Raw genomic sequence first — 16,672 nt, 5'->3', positions numbered from 1 at the left:
CAGAAAGAGGAGAAAGGGAGAAGGACAGGGAGAGAAGTAGGAATTAAGGTGGGAGATAGGGACAGAGAGGTAGGGAAAGGGGCGGAGAGAGGGGGAGGGAGAGGGAGATTCTTCCAGACAGGAAGTATTCAGTCTTTGACTTGGGATATTATGTGTTTCAAATTGTTGGGCAGTATCTGTCTTTGCACTTATGTTTTATAAAATGAATTCTATGTCCCCTTACATGTTTATGCATAAGTCTATTTGTGTATAAGTGCACTTGTGTGCAGGTACCCATGGGGATTTGAGAAGGGCATTGAATCTCATGAAGCTGGAGGTATTTGTTGAGAAGAAAACTCCAGTCCAAATGTTCCTACCTAAAGGTCCATCTCTTCACTTTCCACTATTTCTGTATATCTTAATCCACACAGTTCTTATTCTATAGCTCTCTGGGACTAAAAATAAGCCTCAGGGAATTAAATTTAAGAGTTTCTCACTGTTTTCTACTTCTCCAGCTGAGTTCCCTGATTAGAGTATTAGTTCTTGGAAGTCCTAGTCTCTAGACTTTTATACATATCCCAGTAACCATGAATTCTATGGTCTTCTTAGCATTTTAAGGTACCATTTCAATGCTTGGGAAACCTACTACCTAGCGGTGGTATCATCTTTCTTGTGCTGTGAAAGCTGGCTGTCTTGGCTACTTGCTTAAATCATGAGTATACAGGGTTGACACATTTCCAGCTTGGAACTGCATAATATAATATATAATATATAATATAATATAATATAATATAATATATAATATAAGCTATTGATTTTCACTAAAGATGCAAGGAGTGGCTTTAAAAATACACTCTGAAAAGTTGAAAAATGAGATACATAAAATGCTTTGTTTATATTAGCCACATTTCATTTAAATTTTTTCTAAATCCTCTCATTCTCTACCTAGTTCTGTTCTAAAGTATAGTTTTATAACCTGGTTTATGTACTAGGGTTCTGCAGGGGAATGGAGGGATAGAGTGGATATCTACTACACAGAGAGCTTGTTAGGTTGACTGTTATGGTAAGAGCTGGAAGTCCAACAATGGCTCCCTCCATGCTGGAGAATAAAGACGTAGATAGATGCTCAGTCCTGGATTCTGGACTTCATCAGTCCCATGTGGTCATAAATGCCTGGAGGATTCCTGTTAAGCCATTTTCTGCAGCCACCATTTGACAGCCAAAGAAACAGTGTTGTATCATTGAAGGATGCCAGTGGCAGTGACAACATGTGGCTGGCTGCATTGAGTAGAAAGAAACAAAGGAGGCAAGAAAGGAACATTGCTTTCCTTCCTGAGAACCCGTTTATACCCGGTTGTTTCTCTATGTGCACTATGTTGAAGAGTATTCCTCCTCTGCTGAGCCTTCCAGGAAAGGATGCCAGGGTGGATCTGCTCCTGGCATCTCTTAGTTTATTTCACATTCAGTCAAGCTAACACTTAAGATTAGCCATCACATTACAAAAGCAATAGACATAAATACAGGAAAGAGTCACAGTCCCTCCCGAAGACCTTCAAGTCATAAATACTTGAAATCTGGTTATATCTTGATGCTTCTTTAATTCTGAATGCTCACAGAGAATGTGCCATTACACAGATAGCATATGATACCTTTTGCTTTATAATATGTGTTTAACCATATGACATATTGTTTGGTATTTTTGTATTGATTCATTCATTCATTTATTTAAGGAAGAAACCTAATGGTTGAATTAGCTCAATAGTAAAGTGTATTTTAATTAGGCATCTAATGGTGGATACATATGTTGTTTTCCAGTTTATCATTATATAGACACTATACTCATATTTTTTTTTTACATTTTGAATTGGTTACATGGCACATGGTTTAGTTTTCCAACATCTTACTCAGATTGCTATGGAATTTTTTTCTCTTAAGTAGATCTTCTTATTCTGATTTTAGAGTATACCTTATGCTGTATCATGCCCTGAGGGAGGCTTACTTGTGTGTTTTTCCCCAGCTGGGACCAACGTGTTTTATCTGTTGAGTGTGATTTGATTCTAAGAACAGAATATTTGATAGCATGCTTGTTATTTGATCGAAATGGCCAGCCTCAGCTATGACAGCAGACATCCGAATCTGTACCTTCAGTGCACACCTCTGCTAAGGTTGTTTCAGTGAATTCGGGTGCTCTGCTCCAATATATCAGCCCCTCACTGGACTAGTCTACTTGCTATTCAGCAAATCTGCATGGTTCACTTGCTTTAGATCAGTATGCTCATAAACATGTACTTCTGGGTGCACTTTCTTCTAACTTGTCTTCTGAAAGTCATTAAAATAGCCAAGGTTCTCTGGGGATTCATAGGCTTACCTTAAATTTTGTGAAAGGTTTCCTGTCAAATGCTTCCCATCTCAAGAAGACAAGTAACTTGAACAACCTCAGGTTCATTGTGTTGCATAAATGTCCCCTTAAAAATTGGCTTTTTTAGACTCAAGCTTTGTCAAAGAGATGTGCAACTTAAATTTTCAAGGCTTATTTATTAAGGATGATTATTAAGTGCATTTACCTTCCTTCTAGCCCACCACTTCTCAGAGGTAGTAGAAAGAAAGGATATGGGAGAAGTAGAACTGTTTAGAATGGTTCTTTGGAGCAACTCTCATGTGTGTAGTCAGGAAATCAGCAATTCAGTTCACAGGAGAGCAACTGCAGCTCTCTCGACTCACAAACACTTCATGGATACAACACTAGTCCAGTTCAGCAGAGTCAGGATAGCAAACATGCCTTGTCAGTGGTGGCACTACCTCGCAGAGACAACCAGGCCTCAGCTTCAGCATAGGTGGAACCAGGATAAAGTCTCGGCTATGCCTCTGTCAGCAAAGTGAAGATCAGTGAAGACACAAGATCAACAAGCCTTACACAGCCAGCTCTATAAGCGAGCCTAGCTCAGCCTTTGTCACTGTCCATCAAGTACATTTTTTTTACCCTCCAACGTCATATGTCCTCCATGGGTCTTACCTTAGCACATGTCTTACTTCAGCACATGTTTCTGTCTCAGCTGACATCACTCTGCCAATCAACTCAAGTCTGAAGGGGCAGCAAGAAACTGTACCACATCACCAGACATTTTTTCCTTTTTCTTTTTTCTTTCTTTCTTCCTTCCTTCCTTCCTTCCTTTCTTTCTTTCTTTCTTTCTTTCTTTCTTTCTTTCTTTCTTTCTTTCTTCCTTTCTTTCTTTCTTTCATGTTTCTCTCTATGGAGTCCTAACAAATGGAGCTCAACTACATAGTGTAAGTTGGACCAATACATGTGTGTCCTTAGCAAAGAATCCTTCATCATGTGTCTTTTCATGGGCTTGTCTTAACAGAACATTCTTTTACTAGTGTCTGCTTCAGCCAATCATTCCTTCCTGAGTCTGCCTTAGCCTTTCACTTGTGTCTGCTTCAGCAAATCATTCCTTCATGAGTCTGCCTTAGCCTTTCACTTGTGTCTGCTTCAGTGAAATGTACCTTTACATGGTTGCCCTAGCAAAACACCATCCAATACAACTCATTTTCCAAAGAACTCTTACATTTCTACTTCAGGAATGTTACTAATTTTCTTGAGCACTGGCTTTCGGTATGCTATGAAGCCTTTTTGAGCGTGTGTGACTTTGCTCAATCTTGACCTAGCTATAGAACATTTCCACAATGGTCCATTGCTAACAACTTAACCAAAGCACCCATGTCTGTTCAAGGCTCGCTTTTGTAGTACTTAACAGTATAACGAGACCTCCACTTTGTTCCCCTCATTTGTTCTTCATGACTCTCCCCATCAGTGCCATGCATTTTCCCCTTTCATAGACTTTTATAATCAACTGCTATTATAGATTCTGAGGTATGCTCAACTTGTCTATGCATTTGTTAAGTTCCCTGGAGAATAGAGTAAGGCTTTATATTTCTTTGCATCCTCTCATTTAACACATAACAGAAGCCACTGCTATGATAGGAGATCCTCAAATATTAATACTTGAAATTGATTTTTATTTAATGTGGATTTATAGCCTCTACTGTTTCTGTGTTCTTGGCCTTGGCAGATTTCCTTGAACCTAAAAATATATGTCTTTTGATTTATTCTTAGCTTACTGTATGGACTTAAATACAAGAGGGTTATTGTTGCCAATAAAAATTTGTGAATGAATAAAGGAAATAGAGACAAATGTGATTTTTCTAAGATGATAGGAATCACTTTCACATACGTATGCACTTGCCTGTTTTCATAGTTGCCAACAGCAGATGTTGTTGTTATCTTACTCTACAAATGAAGAAATGGTTGCTTATGAAAATTAAACAGTTACCCTTAAGTTTCTAGCATTTGACCTCTGGCTGAACATGAATGTCCCTGTTATACGAGTCACTTCTTAGCTAACTAGTACTTCTCAAGGACTCTGTGAGACACTGGCTTTGCCACACAGGGCTATGCGTTACTACACATTGACAAAACAAAATTTCAGCAGCAGGAATGAAGCAGTAGAGAAGCTAGGGGGAACTGTTGATAGATTTGTTTTCAGATCTAGCCATGGAGTCTGCCCTGGCCACATGCCCAAAAGATTCACTCAGCAAATTGTAGGACATTCTGGTCTGCGTGGAAGTTACCTCTATCCTTCTGAAGGAACAATGGGTACTGAAAACTGCTGTCATCATGGAGAGGGCAGATAAGAACTCTCACCACTAGTGACTCCAAACATCTAGCTAACGTTTTATGTGGGGCCAAACCTAAGATCTCATGCAGAGCACTCTCTGAAGGTGCAACTCAGCATGCTGCTCCAGACATTTTGAAAAGGATCTTCTTTTCATAAGTCTTACTCAGAAGTCTTGCAGTGAGTGGAATAGTGTGTTTATCTTCTTAAATGATTGTAAGGTGTTGAATTATTTCCAGTACCTTCATCTATTTTTTAACAATTTTATAAATACTGTATTTACATTATTTTTCTCACTCTTTTCCCATTCAGGTTTTCATGTATACCCCAACTCCCTGTAAAATGTATGACCTTCTCTTAGTTTTTTTAGGTAATTTTACACACACACACACACACACACACACACACACACACACACACAAACTGAGTCCATTTAGCATTGCTTATATGCATTTGTGTTTATCCCCGACCACCACAGAAATGCACAACTGCTCAAAATACAGACAACAGCTGACTGTGAAGCACCCGACCCCAAATGGATACAACAGAAACAAAATCTCCACACCTAAAGGTCAGGGAACATTGAACAAGTAGGGTGGAAAGATTGTAAGAGTCAGAGAACCAGCACATCTGCTGAAGATTATGCTTTTTAAATTACAGGGAGTCACACACGATATCTTAATAACATGGTTGCCCAAACAAGACCTTCACAAAGACCTCACAATGACAATCTAGGACTTTTCTAAGTAAGGCAGCCTATCATCATTAGATGATTCATCCTCTGACAGGGAAGTATGATATAGAAATATTCAGAAACAATAGAAACCAGAAAGGAACATCCCAATGGTATTTATCAAATGTGGGTTTAGATTCGAACTATATGCTTATGATAAACACCATTCCTTTAGAATATTTTTTTCTGAAATGATTTGTGTATTTAAAAAATTGTGTGTGTATGTCTATGTGTCTGTGTTTGTATGCATACACACACACACACACACACACACACATATATTCTTTCACTTTCTAAAAATAATCTGAAACATAGTCTTTCATGCATTTAGGAGAATTACTAGAATTAAGATAAGCTAATCCCAGCAATGATGTTGGGTCCTGTCTAGTCCCTAGCTCCTGCAGAAAATACGTAAATTGAAATGCTTCTACTGCTTATCTGATCGCAATTAGATCAATGCTTTCTGTCCAAAATCAATATCTGGAGACAATTTTGTTTCAGTGGGTGTGGAGATAAGGGTGGCATGCTGGCAGTGTCGGAAGTGTGGAGTCCATTGCTGTGGCTGGACATGTTAAACACAGGAAGTCCTGTAGTCCTCCAATGTGAAGAATTCCTCAGCCTCAAATGTCAGGAGTGTTGCTGATGAGAAAGACTAGACTAGACAATGCATGGGGCTAGGATGAAGAATCAATCATGATGTGTAAGCCCTATCCTCCCCCTCCCCCCACCCCCGCAGTTTGCAGGTGACCTTACTTTGTACAATCAGGGCCTGTGTAATGGCAACTGAATGAGCTGAGAGAATGTATTGCTAAGAAATGTTATAAACTAGCGAGATAATTTAGGCTTAATGAGCCCTACCACCTTCATAAATACCTCCTCCAAAACATTCTTTTAAAACTTTCAATTGAGTTATGATCCCCATCAGCTTAGCACATTTTAATATATTGTTTTCAGGAAAAAAAGTATGCATCTTAAGTTGCTTATGGAGCTTCTCTGACCTGGGCCAGACTTGTTCTCTGGATTTTCTTCAAAAACCCACATCTGGTTTTATGTGGCCACTTCAGCCATGTATCTGGTTGAGTGCACAGAGCTGTTTTCTGTCCAGGGACCTGCATACACATGCTTCCTTTCTATCCTCTCCTGTAGCCTCCCTTATTGGCCACAGACAGTTCTGTGTACATCCTTACTCTAGGTCTAGTTGGTATCGTATAAAAGCCTTCCTGAAGTTCCTCTCCCATCTTCACCACACGAGGGAAAGAGTACACAGTGCATGCTTTACATTTTTTGTTTTATTGAAAGCCGTTCTTTTTATACCATATATTCTGTTTATGGTTTCCCCTTTCCAAACTTTTCCAAGATTCCACACTTTCTCCCACCCAAATCCAGACCCTTTCTTTCTCTCCTTAGGAAACAAACAGGCATCTAAATAATAACAAAATAAGATAAAACAAAACAAAGTGGAAAAGACAAGACAAAGAAACAGAAGAAAAAGATCCAAAGAAAATGCTTGACAAACATATATAGATGCAGAGACACATATATTCACACACTCAGGAATCCCATAAAAACAAAAACAAACAACAAAACCAAACAAAAAGAAAGAAAAGAAAAAGAAAGTCCCTGACACCAGGGATGTGAAATGCCCCCAGGATGCCATGGGGATGACATTACCAAATATGCTTAACAGTGGAGAGACAGAACCTGAAGAGACCACCCCCAGTAGATACACATGGCCCCTAGTTGAGGGATGAGGTCACTCACACATCTCACAAATTTTGACCCAGAATTGTTCTTTTCTAAAGGAAATGGAAATGCAGGGACAAATAAAAAATGGAGCAGAGACTGAAGGAATGGCCATTCAGAGACCACTCCAATTTGGGAGGGCTCAATTCCATGGGCAGACCCCAATCCCTGAAACTACTGCTGATGTCAAGACGTGCTTGTAGACAGATGCCTGGTATGGCTGTCCTCTGAGAGGCTCTGCCAGCATCTGGCTAAGATAGATGTAGATACTCACAGCCAACCATTGAACTGAGCTTGGAGACCCCCGTGGAAGAGTTAGAGGAAGGACTGAAGGAAGTGAAGGGAATTTCAACCCCATAGGAAGAACAACAGTATCAACTAACTGAACCTTCAGCGCTCCTAGGGTCTGAGCTACCAAAGAAAGGGCATACACCGGCTGGTCTGGGGATCCCGCTACATACGTAGCAGATGACTGCCTTGTGTGGCCTCAGTGGGAGGGAATGCGCTTAGTTTTATGGAACCTTGATGCCCAAGTGAAGGGGAATGCTAGGGGGGTGAGGTGGGATTGGGTTGGTGGGTGGGGAAGCACCCTCTTGGAGGTGAAGAAGAGCAGAATGGATGGAGTGGGGTGCTCTTGAAATCGGGACCAGGAAGGTGGAAAACATTTGAAATGCAAACAAATATAATAATTAAAAATAAAACAATGCAAAACAAAACAAAAACAAAACCAAAAATCTATACTCACAGAGTACCTGTAAGGGGGGGGGAAGGCATTTGTATTACCCTTTAGAGTGGTTTTTTCTTTTGTAATTTATTTTTTCTTTACATACATCCTAATTGCATCTCTTCTTCTTGCAGTCCTGTCCTTGCAACCCCCACCCCACACCCCCATTACCCATTAAGAGAGAAGGGAAGTCTGTTTTGGGTACCATCTTACCCTGGGGCATCTAGTCCCAGCCGGACTAAGCACCTTCTTTTACATTGAGGCCCAATCAGGCAGTCCAGGTAGAGGAAGGGGATCCAATGGCAGGCAACAGAGTCAGAGACAGCTCCTGCTCCAATTGTTAAGGGACACACATAAAGTCTAACCTGCACATCTGCTATAATTGTGTTGGGGGGATGGTACGTCCATCCTATACATGTTCTTTGGTTGCTGGTTCAGTCTCTGTGAGCTCCAACATACCCAGGTCTTCTTGTGGTGTCCTTGACCAGTCAGGCTTGCTCAATTCTATCCCCAACTCTTCCACAAGACTTCTCAAGTTTTACCTAATGTTTGACCATGGGTCTCTTTATCTGTTTCTGTCTACTGCTGAATGAAGTCTCTCAAGGGACAGTTATGCAGACAGTTCCTGTTTGCAGGCATAGAAGAAGATCATTAATAGCATAAGGGTTTGGCTCTCTCCCATGGGATTGGTCTCACGTTGGGCTCGTCATTGGGTGGCCACTCCCTTAGTCTCAACTCCATCTTGATCCCTGGGCATCTTATAGGCAGGACTAATTTTGGGTTGAAGGTTTTGTGGGTGAGTTGGTATTCCCCTCCTTCCCCTAGAAATTATGCCTGGCTACAGGAGGTGGCCATTTCAGTCTCTATATCTCCCACTTGTAGGAATCTCAGCTGGGATAATTTCCGTAGACTTCCCATAACCTCCCCTATCTTAGGGCTTCAGCTGGTCTCAGAGATGCCCCTTCTGATTATATTCCCAGTGAGACTCCATTGACAAGAATTCATTTTTGATTTGTGAATGGATATCAGTTGGGGATAGCTTCTGGGTTAGGGTTGGGGGACTGTGACCACTTCTCTTTCAGCTTTAGAACTTTATCTGGTATATACCCATATAGACTGTGTACATACTGCCATATTCTCTATGAGTTCAAATGTCTGTTAGTCCTATTATGTTTAGAAGCCCTTGATTCCTTGCTTTCCTCCATCTATGCTGGCTCTTAGTGTCTTTCTGTTGTGCTCTCAGTTTAGTTTCTCTGAGGCCTGAGGGGAGAGATACAATGGAGACATCCCATTCAAGACTGAGTTTTCCAAGGTCTCTTCTCTATACATTACCAGCTGTGGGTTCATGTATTTATTCCCATCTGCTGATGAATGAAGCTTTTCCAATGATTGCATGTGTGTGTGTGTGTGTGTGTGTGTGTGTGTGTGTGTGCGTGTGTGTCTGTGTGTGTGTGTCTGTGTGTGTGTATGTATGCTTGTGAATATTTGGAGGAAAAAGTTATGTCTTGTCTTTATTTTGTAAGAACAGTTTATCTAAAGCTATAGACTTACCAAGTTTTGAGATACATTTAGTTCAATGTTGCTATCAACTTAAGTTGTACATCAGACCTTGACAATCCTTTCTCATATTCTTTTGTCATGGCTTTTTTTCAGTTCCTAATTCAGTTTCTTCACAGAGTCAGTCCTCCACATACATTTGTGGAATATGTAAATGAAACTCCTTAGATTCCCTGGGTCACAAGAGAAGGCAATGCTTCTCTACATTATATGCACCCCCCTCTTTCTAAATCCCTAGACCCAAGAACAAACTTGACAATCTAGGACAGGAAGTTTTTCAGTGGGGTACAGAGATATGTGTTCTTAAATGGATTATGTGGTTTCTCTGAGGTAGAAATTGAACAATTGTACAGAAACATTTTGTTCAAGAACTGTGAGCATTTTGACCTAAACCCAATGCTTTTATTTTTGCTTTGGTAGGCAACTGCCTCTAAGAAAGGAGACTCTCCTTTCTGTGACAGCAAAGTCAAGACAGAGGGAGGCAATTCTCTGCTGAACCATAGATAAAAATAAGACTAAGCAATTTAGATATGCATAAAAATTTTAAGACTTCAGCTGTTTTGGCTTGGTTCAATTGTTCAGTAGTGACACTAGAGTGTCAGCTACCATGGTAGATGACGGTTACAGATTAACATCACCATACAAAGTTTGGGGTCAAAGTAGTAGAAATTCCTATCAATTGCCATTTTCATCCAACGCCGATAATATTTGCATTGTTTAAAGAGATGAACTGAGAATCAGAAGTTTCGAGTTGGGTAGGTAGGCAAATGGGGGAAAGATTTAAGAAGAGTTTTTGAATATGTCTTAAGTTAGGACACAGATGCACATTTTTGGGGTCTACATATGATTCTGTGTCAGGGTCCTCCTCTTTCTATTATTATTTCCTTTCAGCCTGTCAAGTATGGAGATATATCATTTGATTACCTACAAAACTTCCATTTGTCAGTATGCCATAGTTTTACATACATCTACCATAATGCTAGTCTGTGGAACACAGGGCCTTCTTCTGGCGATGAAGAGTCTTATGTGTGTGCTGCACGATAAGGAAGTCACTAGACACACATGCTCAGTAATCGCTTGAGATGTGTCTAAAGAGGAGTTGGATTCTTAATTTTGTGCCAATAAAATTTAACTGGACTATTTAATTAATGTGCTGCATATGTGTGTTGATATTAGTCAGATTGGATGACAAACATGTAGCTTATCACACATTTTAAATCATTTTATTGTTTTCAGGGAAATCAGTTACTGCTTTGTTATTGGTTTATAAACCATTTGGGGACTTTTTAGGTTGGTAAAAAATAAAGAGATGGAAAATTACTCAGTTTTCAAAGGGATTATCAACAAAGACAAGGACATGAACTAAATTTCCTGAAGACATTAAAAAAACCCACTGAGCATAGTGTAGTGCTAAGCACTTACAATCCCAGCACTTAGGAGGTCATTACAGGCTGATTCATAGTGTTTGATGGTCAGCCAGCCTGTCTAGCCTACTCAATGCATTCTAGGACAAAGACAGATCCTGTTTCAAACAAATAGATACATGGTACCTAAGAAATTATACTTGAGAATGACCTCTGGCCTCTATATACAGCTATACACCTGCATACCTGAACACACACACACACACACACACACACACACACACACACACACACACACAGAGAGAGAGAGAGAGAGAGAGAGAGAGAGAGAGAGAGAGAGAGAGAGAGAGGGGGGGGGGGAGGGGGAGATGACAGATAAATGATAGATAGATAGATAGATAGATAGATAGAGGAGATATTGTAATTCTATCAAATATTCATGATGTTTAAAACAATTTTAAAGTTCAAGAACAAAGACTTGAAAATGAAGTTTTCTAATTCCAGCTGAGTTTTCATGCGTAGCAACTTCTCTGCCTTTACCATGCTCCGCCTTCATTCAGCTAGAAGAAATTTCCACACCGTCTTTTCTCCTCACGGTAACTTGTCTTTGCTTTGGTACATTTAATTATACTTCCCCTGAAGGCAGATGGGAGAGTGAAAACATCAAGTAAACATGTTACACTTCAGGACTGTTCTTCCCCAAAAGGTATAATTTGTAACTTAATAAACATAACCACCTTGTGATTTAATTAACAAGTCAGAGCAACAAACAAAATAGTAAATCTGTGATTTATTTTAATATGATGGCAGATCTTTCGGAAGAGAGTTTGGAGGGAAGAGAAATCAAATGTAGCTAGCCTCAGTCTCTACATGCGCTCCTGTGCCGTCACACACACACATTTCTCTCCTGATGGAATGGAGACCTGTTTTTCAGGGATGAAAACTCCCTGCCTGCTAATATGCTTAGCTATCATTTCCAGATGCTCAGCGTCTCAGGAAATGGACCACATGTTACCACTGCACGATACTCATCACAGTGGATGTTTCTATATCAGCAGCATCATGCAAATGCAGTCAGAAACCACAGTAAAGAAAGACACATTTTATAGTAAATTTTACCATACATGGAATTTGGCATTTTGTAAATAGAGTGATTAAAAAATCTGAAATATTTCTGCTCATGGTAAAAACCATCAAGAGATTCTTCCCCCTCTATTCTCTTTCCTTCCACTGAGGGTAAAGATACCACAAAGTAACATCAAATAGTGTGATTCAGGAAAACAGGCAGCCCAGAGCCAGACTTCATAAGCCTTAGGGCAGAGAAGATCAGTTTAGTCAATGACTTTGATAGAGTTTTAAACTAAAGGTCTGGTTCCCAGCCAAATAAATTCTGAATTGTGGTACTCTCTCCCTTTCATACCTGAGATTCACAAAAGTGACTGTTACAGAGATCCATAACTGGCCAAAATGAAGAGAATGGAATGTACAACACAAAATGATATATCTATAGCAGAAGCCCTACTCCTGAGGCTCATGGAACACTGTGAACATGGGGTAGAGGAATTTAAAGGACCAGAGTGCCATCTTTTAGACAAGTAAGGGGAGCTGTGCCCATAAAGGTCTCAATAATATGGTTGGTAGAAAAAGACCTTTAAAATGACAACACCAGTGGACATTTCTCTTTCCTTCCACTGGGGGTGAGGATATGGGTTGGGGAATTTTACTAAATCCCAGCCTGGATGAAGAACTACAGGCCATCAGTGGCTGTTTAGAGGACAATTAGTTTTCTTCTGGGATAAAAGAGCTCCCCGAGAAGTTATCCAGTCTCAAGTGGTCAGCCCTAAGGACAAGTACATACTAGCAATGGTAAATGGACCATGTATGATACAATGATAGATCTCCAGTCATCATTTATAAAATTCTCAAAAAGCAAATTAAAACATATAAAAAGCCACTACCCAAAGGCTATACATGGACTGACCCTGGGTTCCAACCTCATAGGTAGCAATGAAGGGCCTAGTAAGAGCACCAGTGGAAGGGTCCTACTAAGACTGAACCCCCAGTGAACGTGATTGTTGGGGGGAGGGTGATAATGGGGAGAGGATGGGGAGGGGAACACCCATATAGAAGGAGAGGGGGAGGAAGGAGGAGTACCGGGAAACCGGGAAAGGGAATAACAAGCAAAATGTAAATAAGAAATACTCAAGTTAATAAAGAAAAAAACATATAAAATATAAAAGTAGAAAATAAAAAAGTAAAACAGGAGGAAGACACTAATTATTCAAGCTTCTGTCTTGAAATGCATTAAATTAAATTTATTAAATTCCTCCCTGCACAGCTCAGGTGACTGCAGAACAGGAAACAGAAAGAGTGGAGGATCCAGAAGGGATAGAGGACACCAGCACTCTAAGTAAACTGAGCATAGCTCATATGAACTCACAAAGACTGAAGAGGCAAGCCCAGGATTGACATGGGTCTGCAAAAAGGCCTCTGGGTATATATTATTGCTTTCAGTTTAGCATTTTATAGGACTCCTACGTGAGTGAACAAGCAAGTCACTCATTCTTTTGCCTCCTTCTGAACTCTTTTCCTTCTGTTCGCTTGCTTTGTCCAACTTTACTGGATTGGTTTTAGTTTTATCTTATTATATTTTATTTTCAGCATTTAGTTGTTATCTCTCAGAGCCTGTTCTTTACTAATAAAAGAGAGAAAGAGAATGGATCTGGATGGAAGAGAAGGTAGGAAAAAACAGCAAGGAGAAAAGTAAGAGGAAACCATGACTAGGGTATTTTATGAGAAAAGAATTTATTTTTAATAAAATTGGAAAAAAAAGTTAAAAAGAAAAATGACGTAGAACAAGGGTGGAGAGAGAAGCTTCAGATGGACATAACAAGAGGAACAGTTGGGCATGATGAAAGCATCATACTTGCAAACTAACAGAATGTAGCATGGACTGAGTGTTAAGAGTTGTATACACATATTGAATTGAATTATTAGAAAAATAAATGCAGGTTAATATACGCTACTTTCGAAAGACATACCTAAGATTCCATATTTATTTGAATTTCATCAGTGAAGCCTAGGAGGTTTTACCTCAGGTGAGTCGCCCCCCCCCCATCTGAAAAGTGATTGGACATATATGGAGACATGTCTTGTTGAAGCATGATATAGATGGTTCAACTGTGTTTAGAGGCCAGAAGTGTTGCTTATCATCTGATGATGTATAGTATACACCATTGCAATAATTATCCAGCCTAAATTATAGCAGAAAACATAAAAAAAATCAGTAGACATCTAGTAGATCTCTACACAAATGTACTGTATTTCCTAGTGGTACAGTCAATTTTGTCACCCTTTAAGAAAAAGAGAGCAATGAGAGACCTAACATAAATGTAGAAAATTGAAATCTACATTTAGAAGACATTTGTCCCTGTGACAAGTGGCAGAGAATTCTTCCATGTAAAAGTATCTTTATCTTAACTGTATGGCTCATTCATCATTCAAAACACAATTTATGTTGAAGTGGCTCACTCAGATCCCAGGTTGTTTCCACTAATCTGATGAAGTAAAATCTTAAAACAGCAAGTATCTGCCAGAATGCTGGGTCAGCTCTGAGTGTTAGAGTAGGTCCTCTTGGTCATTAATTTTTGGCGAAAACAAATATGCATTCACATACACTTATAAAAATATGTGATTACACAGGCAGTAGCTTTAATGACTAATTAAAATCTCCCTCTAAGATTTGAAGACATGTTTACTTCTGATGCAACTGTCACATTTTCTAAGTTTTAATGTAGTTTAAAGTAGATTTTTTTATTAAAATACACAGAGTGAAGGGAAGAGAAATAAGAGAAAGTTTTTAAAGAGAGAAGGTCTTAATATTTAATGACTTGAAAGCTGATATAAAATGTAGCCTTAATATACTTATGAGGCTACTACTAAAAGTTAACTATTTGAATCAATTTGTATATTTCTGTTTTCTTTTTTAATTCAGTTGCATACCGTCATTGCAAGAAGGAACAGATCAATTGACCTGGTCACAAATAGTCAAACAGATAAACCATGTAAAAGAGAGTGACTGTATAAAGCAGTAATCAGAATTAAATCCTGTAAATAGGTAATAATTATGAATCAGTGCTAAATATTTTAGAAAGCCACAAACATATGTAGATTTAAAAATGAGTTTGCCTACCTTAGCTAATTTTTTCAAAAGGAAATTCTTTTTTGAATGCAGGGCCAACTTATCTGTACTCTCTACCTTACCATTGTGCACAGCACATTGCTTTAGTTAGGGAGAAGCAATGATAATGGACTCTGCTCTAAGGAATGGAAGAAATTCATGGTCTCACTGAACAGAGAGCAGGAAAAGAGTAAGAACATTGGTATGTAATGGTACTTGAGAAGTTGCCATGAAGACACAGCAGTAGCTTACATGGTGAGGTAGCTCTTAGTAAAGGCTTGAAAGATTTTTTTCTCTTTTATTTTATTTATTTACATTTCAAATGTTATCCTCTATCCTGGTTTCCCCTCTACAAACCTCCTATCCCATCACCCCTCCCCCTACTTCTATCAGGGTGCTCCCCCACCCACCCACTCCTACCTCACCTCTCTAGCATTCCCCTACACTGGGGCTTTGAGGCCAGATTGCATAATTGAAGTTGATTTCAAACAGGATGGGTGAGAAAGGAAGGACATTTGGGACAGAGGGAAGAAGAAAACGCAAGTGTTTCAATGTGGCAGCAGTGAAAAGAATAGAGAAGACCAATGATATAGAGGGAACCAGGGGTCAGATCCCCATGCAATTTTATCTCATTTACCTCAAGATGATTTTTAAGCCTTAGAATATACGGTGGTCAGAGCCTTTTCAGAGGGATGCTTGGGAAGAACATATAGGAACAGTCGAAGGTCAGCAGTAACAATTGCAGTATAATCCACATTGTCTAGACAAGGGTAATTGTCCAGCACTAAGAGGAATAATGCAGTGATTTTGAAAAGAATTGGGTAGAAAATCGACATGCCTTTCTGGTTACTTACATATGAAATGTACGGGAGAAGAGTTATAAAAAAGATTTCTGTTTATTTTGCAAAGTGGGTGATGTAATATCACTACCAAAGCTGTTGTAAAATTTGTGAGGAATATGGGTTCTGTGAGAGGAAGATTTTCATTGGTTATAGTGGACTTGCAGTTGGGTGCTGATTGTCCATAAAGTTTTCTCCTCATATAGGAACATTGCTTCAATTTTCAGTCATTCTCATGATACCTTTTTAGGGCATATTTATGAGGATGGCTTCTATGTTTAGTGGACAATCCAGTTTTAAACATGAGTCATGCAAACAAATTCCTGTGGCAGTATATATGATGACATAGGCTGTAATGCATAAATTATATAGGGAGTAGGAAATTATAATTAAAAATATACATTTAAACTTACATAGCGTGCTTCTAAGAAATAATACATAACATGTTGAAATATTTTACGCATTTAAATGTTGCCTTGCATAATTCAATAACTGCATAAGCAAACATGCTCACCGCATAAACAAATATGTATATATATGAAATGACCTTATGACCTTTTATTTTATATACATTTTATATTTGTTTTTACTTTCATGATATAGTGAAACACATTACTTTTACTATTTCTATTCTGAAACTATTTCATGACTCAAGCTAACGCAAAGTAAAGCATTATTTTGTTTCAAAATAAATTATTGTTCGTTTCTAGTTAGGAGTGATAGAGGCTAATGAGGTATGTGTTTGAATTCTTAAATCTTACCAAATAATGCTGTTGGTGTGCTTTAATAACAATACAAATCAGAATTTGCTATTCTGTGAAATTTAGGATCTTATTACAATTGCAGCAAGCCCTCCACGTTGCTAATAGTGCTTAATTTA

This window comes from Rattus norvegicus, chromosome 20 (assembly GCF_021556685.1).
Source record: "Rattus norvegicus strain SHRSP/BbbUtx chromosome 20, alternate assembly SHRSP_T2T, whole genome shotgun sequence".
Lineage (NCBI taxonomy): Eukaryota > Metazoa > Chordata > Mammalia > Rodentia > Muridae > Rattus > Rattus norvegicus.
The sequence above is the reverse complement of the archived record's forward strand: the minus strand, read 5'-3'. Positions refer to the sequence as shown.